The following is a 20,089-nucleotide window of genomic DNA, read 5'->3' on the forward strand; positions in this document are numbered from 1 at the left end:
AAATTAAGTCTGAAAGTACCCTAGATTGCCTTCGTTGGAACTTTTTACCAGAAATCTTAAAGCGCATGGTTGTCGTAAATAATGGATAGCGTTTGAAAAGAGCTTTCAAATGCACATAAACACGACATATTTCGGATAATCCAGTCAAGAAATATGACCTTTAAAGTTTAAACCATTTTCGATGTAATGTGCTAATAAATCGGAGATATCTGCCCGTTTGTTTGTCTACGATCATACCACGATGAACACACCTGTTCTCGTCCGATCACGGAAGTTAAGCATCGTCCGGCCGGGATAGTACTTGGATGGGGGACCGCCTGGGAACTCCCGGTGTCGTAGGCTATTGACTTTTTCACGTTACATTATTTATCATTACGACTGTAACGTATCTTTTTTACGCAATAGCCGCCGAGTAAATCAAGTAAAAGACATGATTAGAAGTTGCTTTTCCTTAAAAAGGGCTACAATCTTGCGGCAATAAATGCACCACGTCGCAAATGAATGGATTAAGAGCGTCAGACAAAGAAGATGGCGATGTAGTTACTTTGCTAATTAACTTTGTCATATGAAAATTAAGTCTGAAAGTACCCTAGATTGCCTTCGTTGGAACTTTTTACCGGAAATCTTAAAGCGCATGGTTGTCGTAAATAATCGATAGCGCTTGAAAAGAGCTTTCAAATGCACATAAACACGACATAATTCGGATAATCCAGTCAAGAAATATGACCTTTAAAGTTTAAACCATTTTCGATGTAATGTGCTAATAAATCGTAGATATCTGCCCGTTTGTTTGTCTACGACCATACCACGATGAACACACCTGTTCTCGTCCGATCACGGAAGTTAAGCATCGTCGGGCCGGCATAGTACTTGGATGGGGGACCGCCTGGGAACTCCCGGTGTCGTAGGCTATTGACTTTTTCACGTTACATTATTTATCATTACGACTGTGACGTATCTTTTTTACGCAATAGCCGCTGAGTTAATCAAGTAAGGGACATGATTAAAAGTTTCTTTCCCCTAAAAAGGGCTACAATCTTGCTGCACAAAATGCGTCACGACGCAAATGAATGGATTAAGAGCGTCAGACAAAGAAAATGGCGATGTAGTTACTTTGCTAATTAACTTTGTCATATGAAAATTAAGTCTGAAAGTACCCTAGATTGCCTTCGTTGGAACTTTTTACCAGAAATCTTAAAGCGCATGGTTGTCGTAAATAATGGATAGCGTTTGAAAAGAGCTTTCAAATGCACATAAACACGACATATTTCGGATAATCCAGTCAAGAAATATGACCTTTAAAGTTTAAACCATTTTCGATGTAATGTGCTAATAAATCGTAGATATATGCCCGTTTGTTTGTCTACGACCATACCACGATGAACACACCTGTTCTCGTCCGATCACGGAAGTTAAGCATCGTCCGGCCGGGATAGTACTTGGATGGGGGAACCGCCTGGGAACTCCCGGTGTCGTAGGCTATTGACTTTTTCACGTTACATTATTTATCATTACGACTGTAACGTATCTTTTTTACGCAATAGCCTAGAGTAAATCAAGTAAAAGACATGATTAGAAGTTGCTTTTCCTTAAAAAGGACTACAATCTTGCGGCAATAAATGCACCACGTCGCAAATGAATGGATTAAGAGCGTCAGACAAAAAAAATGGCGATGTAGTTACTTTGCTAATTAACTTTGTCATATGAAAATTAAGTCTGAAAGTACCCTAGATTGCCTTCGTTGGAACTTTTTACCGGAAATCTTAAAGCGCATGGTTGTCGTAAATAATGGATAGCGCTTGAAAAGAGCTTTCAAATGCACATAAACACGACATATTTCGGATAATCCAGTCAAGAAATATGACCTTTAAAATTTAAACCATTTTCGATGTAATGTGCTAATAAATCGTAGATATATGCCCGTTTGTTTGTCTACGACCATACCACGATGAACACACCTGTTCTCGTCCGATCACGGAAGTTAAGCATCGTCGGGCCGGGATAGTACTTGGATGGGGGACCGCCTGGGAACTCCCGGTGTCGTAGGCTATTGACTTTTTCACGTTACATTATTTATCATTACGACTGTGACGTATCTTTTTTACGCAATAGCCGCCGAGTAAATCAAGTAAGAGACATGATTAGAAGTTGCTTTTCCTTAAAAAGGGCTACAATCTTGCGGCAATAAATGCACCACGTCGCAAATGAATGGATTAAGAGCGTCAGACAAAGAAAATTGCGATGTAGTTACTTTGCTAATTAACTTTGTCATATGAAAATTAAGTCTGAAAGTACCCTAGATTGCCTTCGTTGGAACTTTTTACCGGAAATCTTAAAGCGCATGGTTGTCGTAAATAATGGATAGCGCTTGAAAAGAGCTTTCAAATGCACATAAACACGACATATTTCGGATAATCCAGTCAAGAAATATGACCTTTAAAATTTAAACCATTTTCGATGTAATGTGCTAATAATTCGTAGATATCTGCCCGTTTGTTTGTCAACGACCATACCAGGATGAACACACCTGTTCTCGTACGATCACGGAAGTTAAGCATCGTCGGGCCAGGATAGTACTTGGAAGGGGGACCGCCTGGGAACTCCCGGTGTCGTAGGCTATTGACTTTTTCACGTTACATTATTTATCATTACGACTGTGACGTATCTTTTTGACGCAATAGCCGCTGAGTAAATCAAGTAAGGGACTTGATTAGAAGTTTCTTTCCCTTCAAAACGGCTACGATCTGGCTGCAATAAATGCTCCACGTCGCAAATGAATGGATTACGAGCGTCAGACAAAGAAAATGGCGATGTAGTTAATTTGCTAAATAACTTTGTCATATGAAAATTAAGTCTGAAAGTACCTTAGATTGCCTTAGTTGGAACTTTTTACCGGAAATCTTAAAGCGCATGGTTGTCGTAAATAATCGATAGCGCTTGAAAAGAGCTTTCAAATGCACATAAACACGACATATTTCGGATAATCCAGTCAAGAAATATGACCTTTAAAGTTTAAACCATTTTCGATGTAATGTGCTAATAAATCGTAGATATCTGCCCGTTTCTTTGTCTACGACCATACCACGATGAACACACCTGTTCTCGTCCGATCACGGAAGTTAAGCATCGTCGGGCCGGGATAGTACTTGGATGGGGGACCGCCTGGGAACTCCCGGTGTCGTAGGCTATTGACTTTTTCACGTTACATTATTTATCATTACGACTGTGACGTATCTTTTTTACGCAATAGCCGCCGTCATAGTCCATTGAGACTGGAAGGACTAGACTGCAAATACCTTTCCGACTATCATTGAACTACGACGTCCCAATTCCTTTTCCTTGGTGCTTTACCGTTAAAACACATTTAACTACGTGCACGGCCCTTTGAACGCTGTAATATTGCCATTTGCAGCCTATTAAAGGCCTTATACGTAGATACTGTCGCTCCACCTGCCTGCGCAAGTTACCATTGGTCTAGTGTTTTCAGTCTCAATGTAATATGACGTCCCAAGTCATTTTTTCTTGGCGCCATGGCTTTAGAACACTTTTAACTCCGTGCACAGCCCTCTAAAGGCTGTAATATGGCCATTTGCAGTTAAATAAAGGCTTTTAACGTAAACACTGTCGTTCCAACTGCCTGCGCAGGTTAGCATAGGAGTAGTCCTTCCAGTCTCAATGGACTATGACGTCCCAAGTCCTTTTCCTTGGCGCCATGGCTATAGAACACTGTTAACTACGTGCACAGCCCTCTAAAGGCAGTAATATGGCCATTTGCAGCCTAATAAAGGCCTTACACGTAAATCACGTTCTTCCACGTCCCCAGCAAGGCTACCAATGGTCTGATGTTCCCAGTCTTAATGGAATAAGACGTCCAAAGTCCTTTTCCTTGACGCCATGGCTATAGAACACTGTCAACAACGTGCACAGCCCTGTAAAGGCTGTAATATGGCCATTTGCAGCCTATTAAAGGCCTTATACGTAAATTCTGTCGCTCCACCTGCCTGCGCAAGGTACCATTGGTGTAGTCCTTCCAGTCTCAATGGACTATGACGTCCCAAGTCGTTTTCTTTGTCGCCGTGACGTTAAAAAACCCGCAAGTACGCGCACAGTCCTCTAAATGCTATAGTATGGCTTTTGTAAGTCTAAAAAAGGCCTTACGCGTAAATCTCGTGCTTCCACTCTTCAAACCAGGCTACCAATGGTGTACCTTTCCGACTATCATTGAACTACGACGTCTCAATTCCTTTTCCTTGGCGCTTTAGCGTTAAAACACATTTAACTACGTGCACGGCCCTTTGAACGTTGTAATATGGCCATTTGCAGCCTATTAAAGGCCTTATACGTAAATACTGTCGCTCCACCTGCCTGCGCAAGTTACCATTAGTCTAGTCCTTCCAGTCTCAATAGACTATGACGTGCCAAGTCATTTTCCTTGGCGCCATGGCTTTAGCACACTGTTAATTTCGTGCACGGCCCTCTAAAGGCTGTAATATGGCCATTTGCAGCTTATTAAAGGCCTTACACGTAAATCACGTTTTTCCACGTCCCCAGCAAGGCTACCAATGGTCTAGTGTTCGCAGTTTTAATAGAATAGGACGTCCAAAGTCCTTTTCCTTGACGCCATGGCTATAGAACACTGTCAACTACGCGCACAGTCCTTTAAATGCTGTAATATTGCCTTTTGTAGCCAAATAAAGGCCTTCCACGTAAACCACGTGCTTCCACGCTCCCAACCACTCTACCATTGGTCTAGTGTTTTCAGTCTCAATGTAATATGACGTCCCAAGTCATTTTCCTTGGCGCCATGGCTTTAGAACACTTTTAACTCCGTGCACAGCCCTCTAAAGGCTGTAATATGGCCATTTGCAGTTAAATAAAAGCTTTAAACGTAAACACTGTCGTTCCAACTGCCTGCGCAGGTTTCCATAGGAGTAGTCCTTCCAGTCTCAATGGACTATGACGTCCCAAGTCCTTTTCCTTGGCGCCATGGCTATAGAACACTGTTAACTACGTGCACAGCCCTCTAAAGGCAGTAATATGGCCATTTGCAGCCTAATAAAGGTGTTATACGAAAATCACGTTCTTCCACGTCCCCAGCAAGGCTACCAATGGTCTAGTGTTCCCAGTCTTAATGGAATAAGACGTCCAAAGTCCTTTTCTTTGACGCCATGGCTATAGAACACTGTCAACTACGCGCACAGTCCTTTAAATGCTGTAATATTGCCTTTTGTAGCCAAATAAAGGCTTTACACGGAAATAACGTGGTTCCACCACCCTTCGCGGGATACCATTAGTCTAGTTCTTCCAGTCTCAATAGACTATGACGTGCCAAGTCATTTTCCTTGGCGCCATGGCTTTAGCACACTGTTAATTTCGTGCACTGCCCTCTAAAGGCTGTAATATGGCTATTTGCAGCTTATTAAAGGCCTTACACGTAAATCACGTTTTTTCACGTCCCCAGCAAGGCTACCAATGATCTAGTGTTCGCAGTCTTAATGGAATAGGACGTCCAAAGTCCTTTTCCTTGACGCCATGGCTATAGAACACTGTCAACTACGCGCACAGTCCTTTAAATGCTGTAATATTGCCTTTTGTAGCCAAATAAAGGCCTTACACGTAAACCACGTGCTTCCACGCTCCCAACCAGGCTACCATTGGTCTAGTGTTTTCAGTCTCAATGTAATATGACGTCCCAAGTCATTTTCCTTGGCGCCATGGCTTTAGAACACTTTTAACTCCGTGCACAGCCCTCTAAAGGCTGTAATATGGCCATTTGCAGTTAAATAAAGGCTTTAAACGTAAACACTGTCGTTCCAACTGCCTGCGCAGGTTACCATAGGAGTAGTCCTTCCAGTCTCAATGGACTATGACGTTCCAAGTCCTTTTCCTTGGCGCCATGGCTATAGAACACTGTTAACTACGTGCACAGCCCTCTAAAGGCAGTAATATGGCCATTTGCAGCCTAATAAAGGCCTTACACGTAAATCACGTTCTTCCAAGTCCCCAGCAAGGCTACCAATGGTCTAGTGTTCCCAGTCTTAATGGAATAAGACGTCCAAAGTCCTTTTCCTTGACGCCATGGCTATAGAACACTGTCAACTACGTGCACAGCCCTCTAAAGGCTGTAATATTGCCTTTTGTAGCCAAATAAAGGTTTTACACGGAAATAACGTGGTTCCACCACCCTTCGCGGGATACCATTAGTCTAGTCCTTCCAGTCTCAATGGACTATGACGTGCCAAGTCATTTTCCTTGGCGCCATGGCTTTAGCACACTGTTAACTCCCTGCACGGCCCTCTAAAGGCTGTAATATGGCCATTTGCAGCCTATTAAAGGCCTTATACGTAAATACTGTCGCTCCACCAGGCTGCGCAAGTTACCATTGGTGTAGTCTTTCCAGTCTCAATGGACTATGACGTCCCAAGTCGTGTTCTTTGTCGCCGTGACGTTTAAAAACCCGCAAGTACGCGCACAGTCCTCTAAATGCTATAGTATGGCTTTTGTAGGTCTAAAGAAGGCCTTACGCGTAAATCACGTGCTTGAACTCTCCAAACCAGGCTACCAATGGTGTACCTTTCCGACTATCATTGAACTACGACGTCCCAATTCCTTTTCCTTGGCGCTTTGACGTTAAAACACATTTAACTACGTGCACGGCCCTTTGAACGCTGTAATATGGCCATTTGCATCCTATTAAAGGCCTTATACGTAAATACTGTCGCTCCACCTGCCTGCGCAAGTTACCATTGGTCTAGTGTTTTCAGTCTCAATGTAATATGACGTCCCAAGTCATTTTCCTTGGCGCCATAGCTTTAGAACACTTTTAACTCCGTGCACAGCCCTCTAAAGGCTGTAATATGGCCATTTGCAGTTAAAAAAAGGCTTTAAACGTAAACACTGTCGTTCCAACTGCCTGCGCAGGTTTCCATAGGAGTAGTCCTTCCAGTCTCAATGGACTATGACGTGCCAAGTCATTTTCCTTGGCGCCATGGCTTTAGCACACTGTTAATTTCGTGCACGGCCCTCTAAAGGCTGTAATATGGCCATTTGCAGCCTATTAAAGGCCTTACACGTAAATCACGTTTTTCCACGTCCCCAGCAAGGCTACCAATGGTCTAGTGTTCGCAGTCTTAATGGAATAGGACGTCCAAAGTCCTTTTCCTTGACGCCATGGCTATAGAACACTGTCAACTACGCGCACAGTCCTTTAAATGCTGTAATATTGCCTTTTGTAGCCAAATAAAGGCCTTACACGTAAACCACGTGCTTCCACGCTCCCAACCAGGCTACCATTGGTCTAGTGTTTTCAGTCTCAATGTAATATGACGTCCCAAGTCATTTTCCTTGGCGCCATGGCTTTAGAACACTTTTAACTCCGTGCACAGCCCTCTAAAGGCTGTAATATGGCCATTTGCAGTTAAATAAAGGCTTTAAACGTAAACACTGTCATTCCAACTGCCTGCGCAGGTTACCATAGGAGTAGTCCTTCCAGTCTCAATGGACTATGACGTCCCAAGTCCTTTTCCTTGGCGCCATGGCTATAGAACACTGTTAACTACGTGCACAGCCCTCTAAAGGCAGTAATATGGCCATTTGCAGCCTAATAAAGGCCTTACACGTAAATCACGTTCTTCCACGTCCCAGCAAGGCTACCAATGGTCTAGTGTTCCCAGTCTTAATGGAATAAGACGTCCAAAGTCCTTTTCCTTGACGCCATGGCTATAGAACACTGTCAACTACGTGCACAGCCCTCTAAAGGCTGTAATATTGCCTTTTGTAGCCAAATAAAGGCTTTACACGGAAATAACGTTGTTCCAGCACCCTTCGCGGGATACCATTAGTCTAGTCCTTCCAGTCTCAATGGTCTATGACGTGCCAAGTCATTTTCCTTGGCGCCATGGCTTTAGCACACTGTTAACTCCGTGCACGGCCCTCTAAAGGCTGTAATATGGCCATTTGCAGTTAAATAAAGGCTTTAAACGTAAACACTGTCGTTCCAACTGCCTGCGCAGGTTTCCATAGGAGTAGTCCTTCCAGTCTCAATGGACTATGACGTCCCAAGTCCTTTTCCTTGGCGCCATGGCTATAGAACACTGTTAACTACGTGCACAGCCCTCTAAAGGCAGTAATATGGCCATTTGCAGCCTAATAAAGGCCTTACACGTAAATCACGTTCTTCCACGTCCCCAGCAAGGCTACCAATGGTCTAGTGTTCCCAGTCTTAATGGAATAAGACGTCCAAAGTCCTTTCCTTGACGCCATGGCTATAGAACACTGTCAACTACGTGCACAGCCCTCTAAAGTCAGTAATATGGCCTTTTGCGGCCTAATAAAGCCTTTACACGAAAATACCGTGATTCCACCACCCTCCGCGGGATACCATTGGTCTAGTCCTTCCAGTCCCAATGGACTACAACGTCCAAAGTCGTTTTCTTTGGCACCTTGGCGTTAGAAGACCGGCAACTACGCGCACAGTCCTCTAAATGCTGTAACATGGCCTTTTACAGACTAATAAAGGTCTTACACGCAAATCACGTTCTTCCACGCCCCAAGCAAGGTTACCAATGGTCTAGTGTTCCCATTCTTAATGGAATATGACGTCTCAAGTCCTTTTCCTTGGCGCTTTAGCGTTAAAACACTTTTTACTACGTGCACAGACCTCTAAATGCTGTAATATTGCCTTTTGCAGCCAAATAAAGGCTTAACACGTAAATAACGTGGTTCCACCACCCTTCGCGGGATACCATTAGTCTAGTCCTTCCAGTCTCAATAGACTATGACGTCCCAAGTCCTTTTCCTTGGCGCCATGGCTTTAGAACACTTTTAACTCCGTGCACAGCCCTCTAAAGGCTGTAATATGGCCATTTGCAGCCTAATAAAGGTGTTATACGTAAATAGCGTCGTTCCACCTGCCTGCGCAGGTTACCATAGGAGTAGTCCTTCCAGTCTCAATGGACTATGACGTCCCAAGTTCTTTTTCCTTGGCGCCATGGCTTTAGAACAATGTTAACTCCGTGCACAGCCCTCTAAATGCTGTAACATGGCCTTTTGCAGACTAATAAAGGCTTTAAACGTAAATACTGTCGTTCCAACTGCCTGCGCAGGTTACCATAGGAGTAGTCCTTCCAGTCTCAATAGACTATGACGTCCCAAGTCCTTTTCCTTGGCGCCATGGCTATAGAACACTGTTAACTACGTGCACAGCCCTCTAAAGGCAGTAATATGGCCATTTGGAGCCTAATAAAGGCCTTACACGTAAATCACGTTCTTCCACGTCCCCAGCAAGGCTACCAATGGTCTAGTGTTCCCAGTCTTTATGAAATAAGACGTCGAAAGTCCTTTTCTTTGACGCCATGGCTATAGAACACTGTCAACTACGCGCACAGTCCTTTAAATGCTGTAATATTGCCTTTTGTAGCCAAATAAAGGCTTTACACGGAAATAACGTGGTTCCACCACCCTTCGCGGGATACCATTAGTCCAGTCCTTCCAGTCTCAATGGACTATGACGTGCCAAGTCATTTTCCTTGGCGCCATGGCTTTAGCACACTGTTAATTTTGTGCACGGCCCTCTAAAGGCTGTAATATAGCCATTTGCAGCCTATTAAAGGCCTTACACGTAAATCACGTTCTTCCACGTCCCCAGCAAGGCTACCAATGGTTTAGTGTTCGCAGTCTTAATGGAATATGACGTCCAAAGTCCTTTTCCTTGACGCCATGGCTATAGAAGACTGTCAACTACGCGCACAGTCCTTTAAATGCTGTAATATTGCCTTTTGTAGCCAAATAAAGGCCTTACACGTAAACCATGTGCTTCCACGCTCCCAACCAGGTTACCATTGGTCTAGTGTTTTCAGTCTCAATGTAATACGACGTCCCAATTCCTTTTCCTTATCGCTTTAGCGTTAAAACACATTTAACTACGTGCACGGCCCTTTGAACGCTGTAATATGGCCATTTGCAGCCTATTAAAGGCCTTATACGTAAATACTGTCGCTCCACCTGCCTGCGCAAGTTACCATTGGTCTAGTGTTTTCAGTCTCAATGTAATATGACGTCCCAAGTCATTTTCCTTGGCGCCATGGCTTTAGAACACTTTTAACTCCGTGCACAGCCCTCTAAAGGCTGTAATATGGCCATTTGCAGTTAAATAAAGGCTTTAAACGTAAACACTGTCGTTCCAACTGCCTGCGCAGGTTAGCATAGGAGTAGTCCTTCCAGTCTCAATGGACTATGACGTCCCAAGTCCTTTTCCTTGGCGCCATGGCTATAGAACACTGTTAACTACGTGCACAGCCCTCTCAAGGCAGTAATATGGCCATTTGCAGCCTAATAAAGGCCTTACACGTAAATCACGTTCTTCCACGTCCCCAGCAAGGCTACCAATGGTCTAGTGTTCCCAGTCTTTATGAAATAAGACGTCGAAAGTCCTTTTCTTTGACGCCATGGCTTTAGAACACTTTTAACTCCGTGCACAGCCCTCTAAAGGCTGTAAAATGGCCATTTGCAGCCTAATAAAGGTGTTATACGTAAATAGCGTCGTTCCACCTGCCTGCGCAGGTTACCATAGGAGTAGTCCTTCCAGTCTCAATGGACTATGACGTCCCAAGTCCTTTTCCTTGGCGCCATGGCTTTAGAACACTTTTAACTCCGTGCACAGCCCTCTAAAGGCTGTAATATGGCCATTTGCAGTTAAATAAAGGCTTTAAACGTAAACACTGTCGTTCCAACTGCCTGCGCAGGTTAGCATAGGAGTAGTCCTTCCAGTCTCAATGGACTATGACGTCCCAAGTCCTTTTCCTTGACGCCATGGCTATAGAACACTGTCAACTACGTGCACAGCCCTGTAAAGGCTGTAATATGGCCATTTGCAGCCTATTAAAGGCCTTAAACGTAAATAATGTCGCTCCACCTGCCTGCGCAAGTTACCATTGGTGTAGTCCTTCCAGTCTCAATGGACTATGACGTCCCAAGTCGTTTTCTTTGTCGCCGTGACGTTAAAAAACCCGCAAGTTCGCGCACAGTCCTCTAAATGCTATAGTATGGCTTTTGTAAGTCTAAAAAAGGCCTTACGCGTAAATCACGTGCTTCCACTCTCCAAACCAGGCTACCAATGGTGTACCTTTCCGACTATCATTGAACTACGACGTCCCAATTCCTTTTCCTTGGCGCTTTAGCGTTAAAACACATTTAACTACGTGCACGGCCCTTTGAACGCTGTAATATGGCCATTTGCAGCCTATTAAAGGCCTTATACGTAAATACTGTCGCTCCACTTGCCTGCGCAAGTTACCATTGGTCTAGTGTTTTCAGTCTCAATGTAATATGACGTCCCAAGTCATTTTCCTTGGCGCCATGGCTTTAGAACACTTTTAACTCCGTGCACAGCCCTCTAAAGGCTGTAATATGGCCATTTGCAGTTAAATAAAGGCTTTAAACGTAAACACTGTCGTTCCAACTGCCTGCGCAGGTTAGCATAGGAGTAGTCCTTCCAGTCTCAATGGACTATGACGTCCCAAGTCCTTTTCCTTGGCGCCATGGCTATAGAACGCTCTCAACAACGTGCACAGCCCTCTAAAGTCAGTAATATGGCTTTTTGCGGCCTAATAAAGCCTTTACACGAAAATACCGTGATTCCACCACCCTCCGCGGGATACCATTGGTCTAGTCCTTCCAGTCCCAATGGACTACAACGTCCCAAGTCGTTTTCTTTGGCACCTTGGCGTTAGAAGACCGGCAACTACGCGCACAGTCCTCTAAATGCTGTAACATGGCCTTTTACAGACTAATAAAGGTCTTACACGCAAATCACGTTCTTCCACGCCCCAAGCAAGATTACCAATGGTCTAGTGTTCCCAGTCTTAATGGAATATGACGTCTCAAGTCCTTTTCCTTGGCGCCATGGCTATAGAAGACTGTCAACTACGCGCACAGTCCTTTAAATGCTGTAATATTGCCTTTTGTAGCCAAATAAAGGCCTTACACGTAAATCACGTGCTTCCACGCTCCCAACCAGGCTACCATTGGTCTAGTGTTTTCAGTCTCAATGTAATACGACGTCCCAATTCCTTTTCCTTGGCGCCATGGCTTTAGAACACTTTTAACTCCGTGCACAGCCCTCTAAATGCTGTAACATGGCCTTTTGCAGACTAATAAAGGCTTTAAACGTAAATACTGTCGTTCCAACTGCCTGCGCAGGTTACCATAGGAGTAGTCCTTCCAGTCTCAATGGACTATGACGTCCCAAGTCCTTTTCCTTGGCGCCATGGCTATAGAACACTGTTAACTACGTGCACAGCCCTCTAAAGGCAGTAATATGGCCATTTGCAGCCTAATAAAGGTGTTATACGTAAATCACGTTCTTCCACGTCCCCAGCAAGGCTACCAATGGTCTAGTGTTCCCAGTCTTAATGGAATAAGACGTCCAAAGTCCTTTTCTTTGACGCCATGGCTATAGAACACTGTCAACTACGCGCACAGTCCTTTAAATGCTGTATTATTGCCTTTTGTAGCCAAATAAAGGCTTTACACGGAAATAACGTGGTTCCACCACCCTTCGCGGGATACCATTAGTCTAGTCCTTCCAGTCTCAATGGACTATGACGTGCCAAGTCATTTTCCTTGGCGCCATGGCTTTAGCACACTGTTAATTTCGTGCACGGCCCTCTAAAGGCTGTAATATGGCCATTTGCAGCTTATTAAAGGCCTTACACGTAAATCACGTTTTTTCACGTCCCCAACAAGGCTACCAATGGTCTAGTGTTCGCAGTCTTAATGGAATAGGACGTCCAAAGTCCTTTTCCTTGACGCCATGGCTATAGAACACTGTCAACTACGCGCACAGTCCTTTAAATGCTGTAATATTGCCTTTTGTAGCCAAATAAAGGCCTTACACGTAAACCACGTGCTTCCACGCTCCCAACCAGGCTACCATTGGTCTAGTGTTTTCAGTCTCAATGTAATATGACGTCCCAAGTCATTTTCCTTGGCGCCATGGCTTTAGAACACTTTTAACTTCGTGCACAGCCCTCTAAAGGCTGTAATATGGCCATTTGAAGTTAAATAAAGGCTTTAAACGTAAACACTGTCGTTCCAACTGCCTGCGCAGGTTACCATAGGAGTAGTCCTTCCAGTCTCAATGGACTATGACGTTCCAAGTCTTTTTCCTTGGCGCCATGGCTATAGAACACTGTTAATTACGTGCACAGCCCTCTAAAGGCAGTAATATGGCCATTTGCAGCCTAATAAAGGCCTTACACGTAAATCACGTTCTTCCACGTCCCCAGCAAGGCTACCAATGGTCTAGTGTCCCAGTCTTAATGGAATAAGACGTCCAAAGTCCTTTTCCTTGACGCCATGGCTATAGAACACTGTCAACTACGTGCACAGCCCTCTAAAGGCTGTAATATTGCCTTTTGTAGCCAAATAAAGGCTTTACACGGAAATAACGTGGTTCCACCACCCTTCGCGGGATACCATTAGTCTAGTCCTTCCAGTCTCAATAGACTATGACGTCCCAAGTCCTTTTCCTTGGCGCCATGGCTTTAGAACACTTTTAACTCCGTGCACAGCCCTCTAAAGGCTGTAATATGGCCATTTGCAGCCTAATAAAGGTGTTATACGTAAATAGCGTCGTTCCACCTCCCTGCGCAGGTTACCATAGGAGTAGTCCTTCCAGTCTCAATGGACTATGACGTCCCAAGTCCTTTTCCTTGGCGCCATGGCTTTAGAACAATGTTAACTCCGTGCACAGCCCTCTAAATGCTGTAACATGGCCTTTTGCAGACTAATAAAGGCTTTAAACGTAAATACTGTCGTTCCAACTGCCTGCGCAGGTTACCATAGTAGTAGTCCTTCCAGTCTCAATAGACTATGACGTCGCAAGTCCTTTTCCTTGGCGCCATGGCTTTAGCACACTGTTAATTTCGTGCACGGCCCTCTAAAGGCTGTAATATGGCCATTTGCAGCTTATTAAAGGCCTTACACGTAAATCACGTTTTTTCACGTCCCCAACAAGGCTACCAATGGTCTAGTGTTCGCAGTCTTAATGGAATAGGACGTCCAAAGTCCTTTTCCTTGACGCCATGGCTATAGAACACTGTCAACTACGCGCACAGTCCTTTAAATGCTGTAATATTGCCTTTTGTAGCCAAATAAAGGCCTTACACGTAAACCACGTGCTTCCACGCTCCCAACCAGGCTACCATTGGTCTAGTGTTTTCAGTCTCAATGTAATATGACGTCCCAAGTCCTTTTCCTTGGCGCCATGGCTTTAGAACAATGTTAACTCCGTGCACAGCCCTCTAAATGCTGTAACATGGCCTTTTGCAGACTAATAAAGGCTTTAAACGTAAATACTGTCGTTCCAACTGCCTGCGCAGGTTACCATAGGAGTAGTCCTTCCAGTCTCAATAGACTATGACGTCGCAAGTCCTTTTCCTTGGCGCCATGGCTTTAGCACACTGTTAATTTCGTGCACGGCCCTCTAAAGGCTGTAATATGGCCATTTGCAGCTTATTAAAGGCCTTACACGTAAATCACGTTTTTTCACGTCCCCAACAAGGCTACCAATGGTCTAGTGTTCGCAGTCTTAATGGAATAGGACGTCCAAAGTCCTTTTCCTTGACGCCATGGCTATAGAACACTGTCAACTACGCGCACAGTCCTTTAAATGCTGTAATATTGCCTTTTGTAGCCAAATAAAGGCCTTACACGTAAACCACGTGCTTCCACGCTCCCAACCAGGCTACCATTGGTCTAGTGTTTTCAGTCTCAATGTAATATGACGTCCCAAGTCATTTTCCTTGGCGCCATGGCTTTAGAACACTTTTAACTCCGTGCACAGCCCTCTAAAGGCTGTAATATGGCCATTTGCAGTTAAATAAAGGCTTTAAACGTAAACACTGTCGTTCCAACTGCCTGCGCAGGTTTCCATAGGAGTAGTCCTTCCAGTCTCAATGGACTATGACGTCCCAAGTCCTTTTCCTTGGCGCCATGGCTATAGAACACTGTTAACTACGTGCACAGCCCTCTAAAGGCAGTAATATGGCCATTTGCCGCCTAATAAAGGTGTTATACGTAAATCACGTTCTTCCACGTCCCCAGCAAGGCTACCAATGGTCTAGTGTTCCCAGTCTTAATGGAATAAGACGTCCAAAGTCCTTTTCTTTGACGCCATGGCTATAGAACACTGTCAACTACGCGCACAGTCCTTTATATGCTGTAATATTGCCTTTTGTAGCCAAATAAAGGCTTTACACGGAAATAACGTTGTTCCACCACCCTTCGCGGGATACCATTAGTCTAGTCCTTCCAGTCTCAATAGACTATGACGTGCCAAGTCATTTTCCTTGGCGCCATGGCTTTAGCACACTGTTAATTTCGTGCACGGCCCTCTAAAGGCTGTAATATGGCCATTTGCAGCTTATTAAAGGCCTTACACGTAAATCACGTTTTTTCACGTCCCCAACAAGGCTACCAATGGTCTAGTGTTCGCAGTCTTAATGGAATAGGACGTCCAAAGTCCTTTTCCTTGACGCCATGGCTATAGAACACTGTCAACTACGCGCACAGTCCTTTAAATGCTGTAATATTGCCTTTTGTAGCCAAATAAAGGCCTTACACGTAAACCACGTGCTTCCACGCTCCCAACCAGGCTACCATTGGTCTTGTGTTTTCAGTCTCAATGTAATATGACGTGCCAAGTCATTTTCCTTGGCGCCATGGCTTTAGAACACTTTTAACTTCGTGCACAGCCCTCTAAAGGCTGTAATATGGCCATTTGAAGTTAAATAAAGGCTTTAAACGTAAACACTGTCGTTCCAACTGCCTGCGCAGGTTACCATAGGAGTAGTCCTTCCAGTCTCAATGGACTATGACGTTCCAAGTCCTTTTCCTTGGCGCCATGGCTTTAGCACACTGTTAATTTCGTGCACGGCCCTCTAAAGGCTGTAATATGGCCATTTGCAGCCTATTAAAGGCCTTATACGTAAATACTGTCGCTCCACCAGCCTGCGCAAGTTACCATTGGTGTAGTCCTTCCAGTCTCAATGGACTATGACGTCCCAAGTCGTGTTTTTTGTCGCCGTGACGTTTAAAAACCCGCAAGTACGCGCACAGTCCTCTAAAGGCTATAGTATGGCTTTTGTAAGTCTAAAAAAGGCCTTACGCGTAAATCACGTGCTTCCACTCTCCAAACCAGGCTACCAATGGTGTACCTTTCCGACTATCATTGAACTACGACGTCCCAATTCCTTTTCCTTGGCGCTTTAGCGTTAAAACACATTTAACTACGTGCACGGCCCTTTAAACGCTGTAATATGGCCATTTGCAGCCTATTAAAGGCCTTATACGTAAATACTGTCGCTCCACTTGCCTGCGCAAGTTACCATTGGTCTAGTGTTTTCAGTCTCAATGTAATATGACGTCCCAACTAATTTTCCTTGGCGCCATGGCTTTAGAACACTTTTAACTCCGTGCACAGCCCTCTAAAGGCTGTAATATGGCCATTTGCAGTTAAATAAAGGCTTTAAACGTAAACACTGTCGTTCCAACTGCCTGCGCATGTTAGCATAGGAGTAGTCCTTCCAGTCTCAATGGACTATGACGTTCCAAGTCCTTTTCCTTGGCGCCATGGCTATAGAACACTGTTAATTACGTGCACAGCCCTCTAAAGGCAGTAATATGGCCATTTGCAGCCTAATAAAGGCCTTACACGTAAATCACGTTCTTCCACGTCCCCAGCAAGGCTACCAATGGTCTAGTGTTCCCAGTCTTAATGGAATAAGACGTCCAAAGTCCTTTTCCTTGACGCCATGGCTATAGAACACTGTCAACTACGTGCACAGCCCTCTAAAGGCTGTAATATTGCCTTTTGTAGCCAAATAAAGGCTTTACACGGAAATAACGTGGTTCCACCACCCTTCGCGGGATACCATTAGTCTAGTCCTTCCAGTCTCAATAGACTATGACGTCCCAAGTCCTTTTCCTTGGCGCCATGGCTTTAGAACACTTTTAACTCCGTGCACAGCCCTCTAAAGGCTGTAATATGGCCATTTGCAGCCTAATAAAGGTGTTATACGTAAATAGCGTCGTTCCACCTGCCTGCGCAGGTTACCATAGGAGTAGTCCTTCCAGTCTCAATGGACTATGACGTCCCAAGTCCTTTTCCTTGGCGCCATGGCTTTAGAACAATGTTAACTCCGTGCACAGCCCTCTAAATGCTGTAACATGGCCTTTTGCAGACTAATAAAGGCTTTAAACGTAAATACTGTCGTTCCAACTGCCTGCGCAGGTTACCATAGTAGTAGTCCTTCCAGTCTCAATAGACTATGACGTCGCAAGTCCTTTTCCTTGGCGCCATGGCTTTAGCACACTGTTAATTTCGTGCACGGCCCTCTAAAGGCTGTAATATGGCCATTTGCAGCTTATTAAAGGCCTTACACGTAAATCACGTTTTTTCACGTCCCCAACAAGGCTACCAATGGTCTAGTGTTCGCAGTCTTAATGGAATAGGACGTCCAAAGTCCTTTTCCTTGACGCCATGGCTATAGAACACTGTCAACTACGCGCACAGTCCTTTAAATGCTGTAATATTGCCTTTTGTAGCCAAATAAAGGCCTTACACGTAAACCACGTGCTTCCACGCTCCCAACCAGGCTACCATTGGTCTAGTGTTTTCAGTCTCAATGTAATATGACGTCCCAAGTCATTTTCCTTGGCGCCATGGCTTTAGAACACTTTTAACTTCGTGCACAGCCCTCTAAAGGCTGTAATATGGCCATTTGAAGTTAAATAAAGGCTTTAAACGTAAACACTGTCGTTTCAACTGCCTGCGCAGGTTACCATAGGAGTAGTCCTTCCAGTCTCAATGGACTATGACGTCCCAAGTCATTTTCCTTGGCGCCATGGCTTTAGAACACTTTTAACTTCGTGCACAGCCCTCTAAAGGCTGTAATATGGCCATTTGAAGTTAAATAAAGGCTTTAAACGTAAACACTGTCGTTCCAACTGCCTGCGCAGGTTACCATAGGAGTAGTCCTTCCAGTCTCAATGGACTATGACGTTCCAAGTCTTTTTCCTTGGCGCCATGGCTATAGAACACTGTTAATTACGTGCACAGCCCTCTAAAGGCAGTAATATGGCCATTTGCAGCCTAATAAAGGCCTTACACGTAAATCACGTTCTTCCACGTCCCCAGCAAGGCTACCAATGGTCTAGTGTTCCCAGTCTGAATGGAATAAGACGTCCAAAGTCCTTTTCCTTGACGCCATGGCTATAGAACACTGTCAACTACGTGCACAGCCCTCTAAAGGCTGTAATATTGCCTTTTGTAGCCAAATAAAGGCTTTACACGGAAATAACGTGGTTCCATCACCCTTCGCGGGATACCATTAGTCTATTCCTTCCAGTCTCAATAGACTATGACGTTCCAAGTCTTTTTCCTTGGCGCCATGGCTATAGAACACTGTTAATTACGTGCACAGCCCTCTAAAGGCTGTAATATGGCCATTTGCAGCCTAATAAAGGTGTTATACGTAAATAGCGTCGTTCCACCTGCCTGCGCAGGTTACCATAGGAGTAGTCCTTCAAGTCTCAATGGACTATGACGTCCCAAGTCCTTTTCCTTGGCGCCATGGCTTTAGAACAATGTTAACTCCGTGCACAGCCCTCTAAATGCTGTAACATGGCCTTTTGCAGACTAATAAAGGCTTTAAACGTAAATACTGTCGTTCCAACTGCCTGCGCAGGTTACCATAGGAGTAGTCCTTCCAGTCTCAATAGACTATGACGTCGCAAGTCCTTTTCCTTGGCGCCATGGCTTTAGCACACTGTTAATTTCGTGCACGGCCCTCTAAAGGCTGTAATATGGCCATTTGCAGCTTATTAAAGGCCTTACACGTAAATCACGTTTTTTCACGTCCCCAACAAGGCTACCAATGGTCTAGTGTTCGCAGTCTTAATGGAATAGGACGTCCAAAGTCCTTTTCCTTGACGCCATGGCTATAGAACACTGTCAACTACGCGCACAGTCCTTTAAATGCTGTAATATTGCCTTTTTGTAGCCAAATAAAGGCCTTACACGTAAACCACGTGCTTCCACGCTCCCAACCAGGCTACCATTGGTCTAGTGTTTTCAGTCTCAATGTAATATGACGTCCCAAGTCATTTTCCTTGGCGCCATGGCTTTAGAACACTTTTAACTTCGTGCACAGCCCTCTAAAGGCTGTAATATGGCCATTTGAAGTTAAATAAAGGCTTTAAACGTAAACACTGTCGCTCCACCAGCCTGCGCAAGTTACCATTGGTGTAGTCCTTCCAGTCTCAATGGACTATGACGTCCCAAGTCGTGTTTTTTGTCGCCGTGACGTTTAAAAACCCGCAAGTACGCGCACAGTCCTCTAAAGGCTATAGTATGGCTTTTGTAAGTCTAAAAAAGGCCTTACGCGTAAATCACGTGCTTCCACTCTCCAAACCAGGCTACCAATGGTGTACCTTTCCGACTATCATTGAACTACGACGTCCCAATTCCTTTTCCTTGGCGCTTTAGCGTTAAAACACAATTAACTACGTGCACGGCCCTTTAAACGCTGTAATATGGCCATTTGCAGCCTATTAAAGGCCTTATACGTAAATACTGTCGCTCCACTTGCCTGCGCAAGTTACCATTGGTCTAGTGTTTTCAGTCTCAATGTAATATGACGTCCCAACTCATTTTCCTTGGCGCCATGGCTTTAGAACACTTTTAACTCCGTGCACAGCCCTCTAAAGGCTGTAATATGGCCATTTGCAGTTAAATAAAGGCTTTAAACGTAAACACTGTCGTTCCAACTGCCTGCACAGGTTAGCATAGGAGTAGTCCTTCCAGTCTCAATGGACTATGACGTCCCAAGTCCTTTTCCTTGGCGCCATGGCTATAGAACACTGTCAACAACGTGCACAGCCCTCTAAAGTCAGTAATATGGCATTTTGCGGCCTAATAAAGCCTTTACACGAAAATACCGTGATTCCACCACCCTCCGCGGGATACCATTAGTCTAGTCCTTCCAGTCCCAATGGACTACAACGTCCCAAGTCGTTTTCTTTGGCA

At 44.6% G+C, this 20,089-nt stretch overlaps 6 non-coding genes across 6 annotated transcripts; all 6 read left to right on the top strand.

The window, feature by feature from the left end:
- The first annotated feature begins 223 nt into the window (after positions 1-223).
- LOC130617194 (5S ribosomal RNA) lies at positions 224-342 on the top strand. Its single transcript, XR_008978272.1, has one exon. It is a non-coding gene; the product is annotated as a 5S ribosomal RNA (ribosomal RNA).
- Positions 343-792: 450 nt separating this feature from the next.
- Positions 793-911, top strand: LOC130616229 (5S ribosomal RNA). The gene has a single exon (XR_008977313.1). It is a non-coding gene; the product is annotated as a 5S ribosomal RNA (ribosomal RNA).
- Positions 912-1,361: 450 nt separating this feature from the next.
- LOC130618230 (5S ribosomal RNA) lies at positions 1,362-1,481 on the top strand. Its single transcript, XR_008979305.1, has one exon. It is a non-coding gene; the product is annotated as a 5S ribosomal RNA (ribosomal RNA).
- Positions 1,482-1,930: 449 nt separating this feature from the next.
- Positions 1,931-2,049, top strand: LOC130614998 (5S ribosomal RNA). The gene has a single exon (XR_008976089.1). It is a non-coding gene; the product is annotated as a 5S ribosomal RNA (ribosomal RNA).
- Positions 2,050-2,499: 450 nt separating this feature from the next.
- On the top strand, positions 2,500-2,618 carry LOC130618075 (5S ribosomal RNA). The gene has a single exon (XR_008979150.1). It is a non-coding gene; the product is annotated as a 5S ribosomal RNA (ribosomal RNA).
- A 450-nt stretch (positions 2,619-3,068) lies between these two features.
- LOC130614999 (5S ribosomal RNA) lies at positions 3,069-3,187 on the top strand. Its single transcript, XR_008976090.1, has one exon. It is a non-coding gene; the product is annotated as a 5S ribosomal RNA (ribosomal RNA).
- Positions 3,188-20,089: the final 16,902 nt, after the last annotated feature.

Source organism: Hydractinia symbiolongicarpus, chromosome 11 (genome assembly GCF_029227915.1).
Source record: "Hydractinia symbiolongicarpus strain clone_291-10 chromosome 11, HSymV2.1, whole genome shotgun sequence".
Lineage (NCBI taxonomy): Eukaryota > Metazoa > Cnidaria > Hydrozoa > Anthoathecata > Hydractiniidae > Hydractinia > Hydractinia symbiolongicarpus.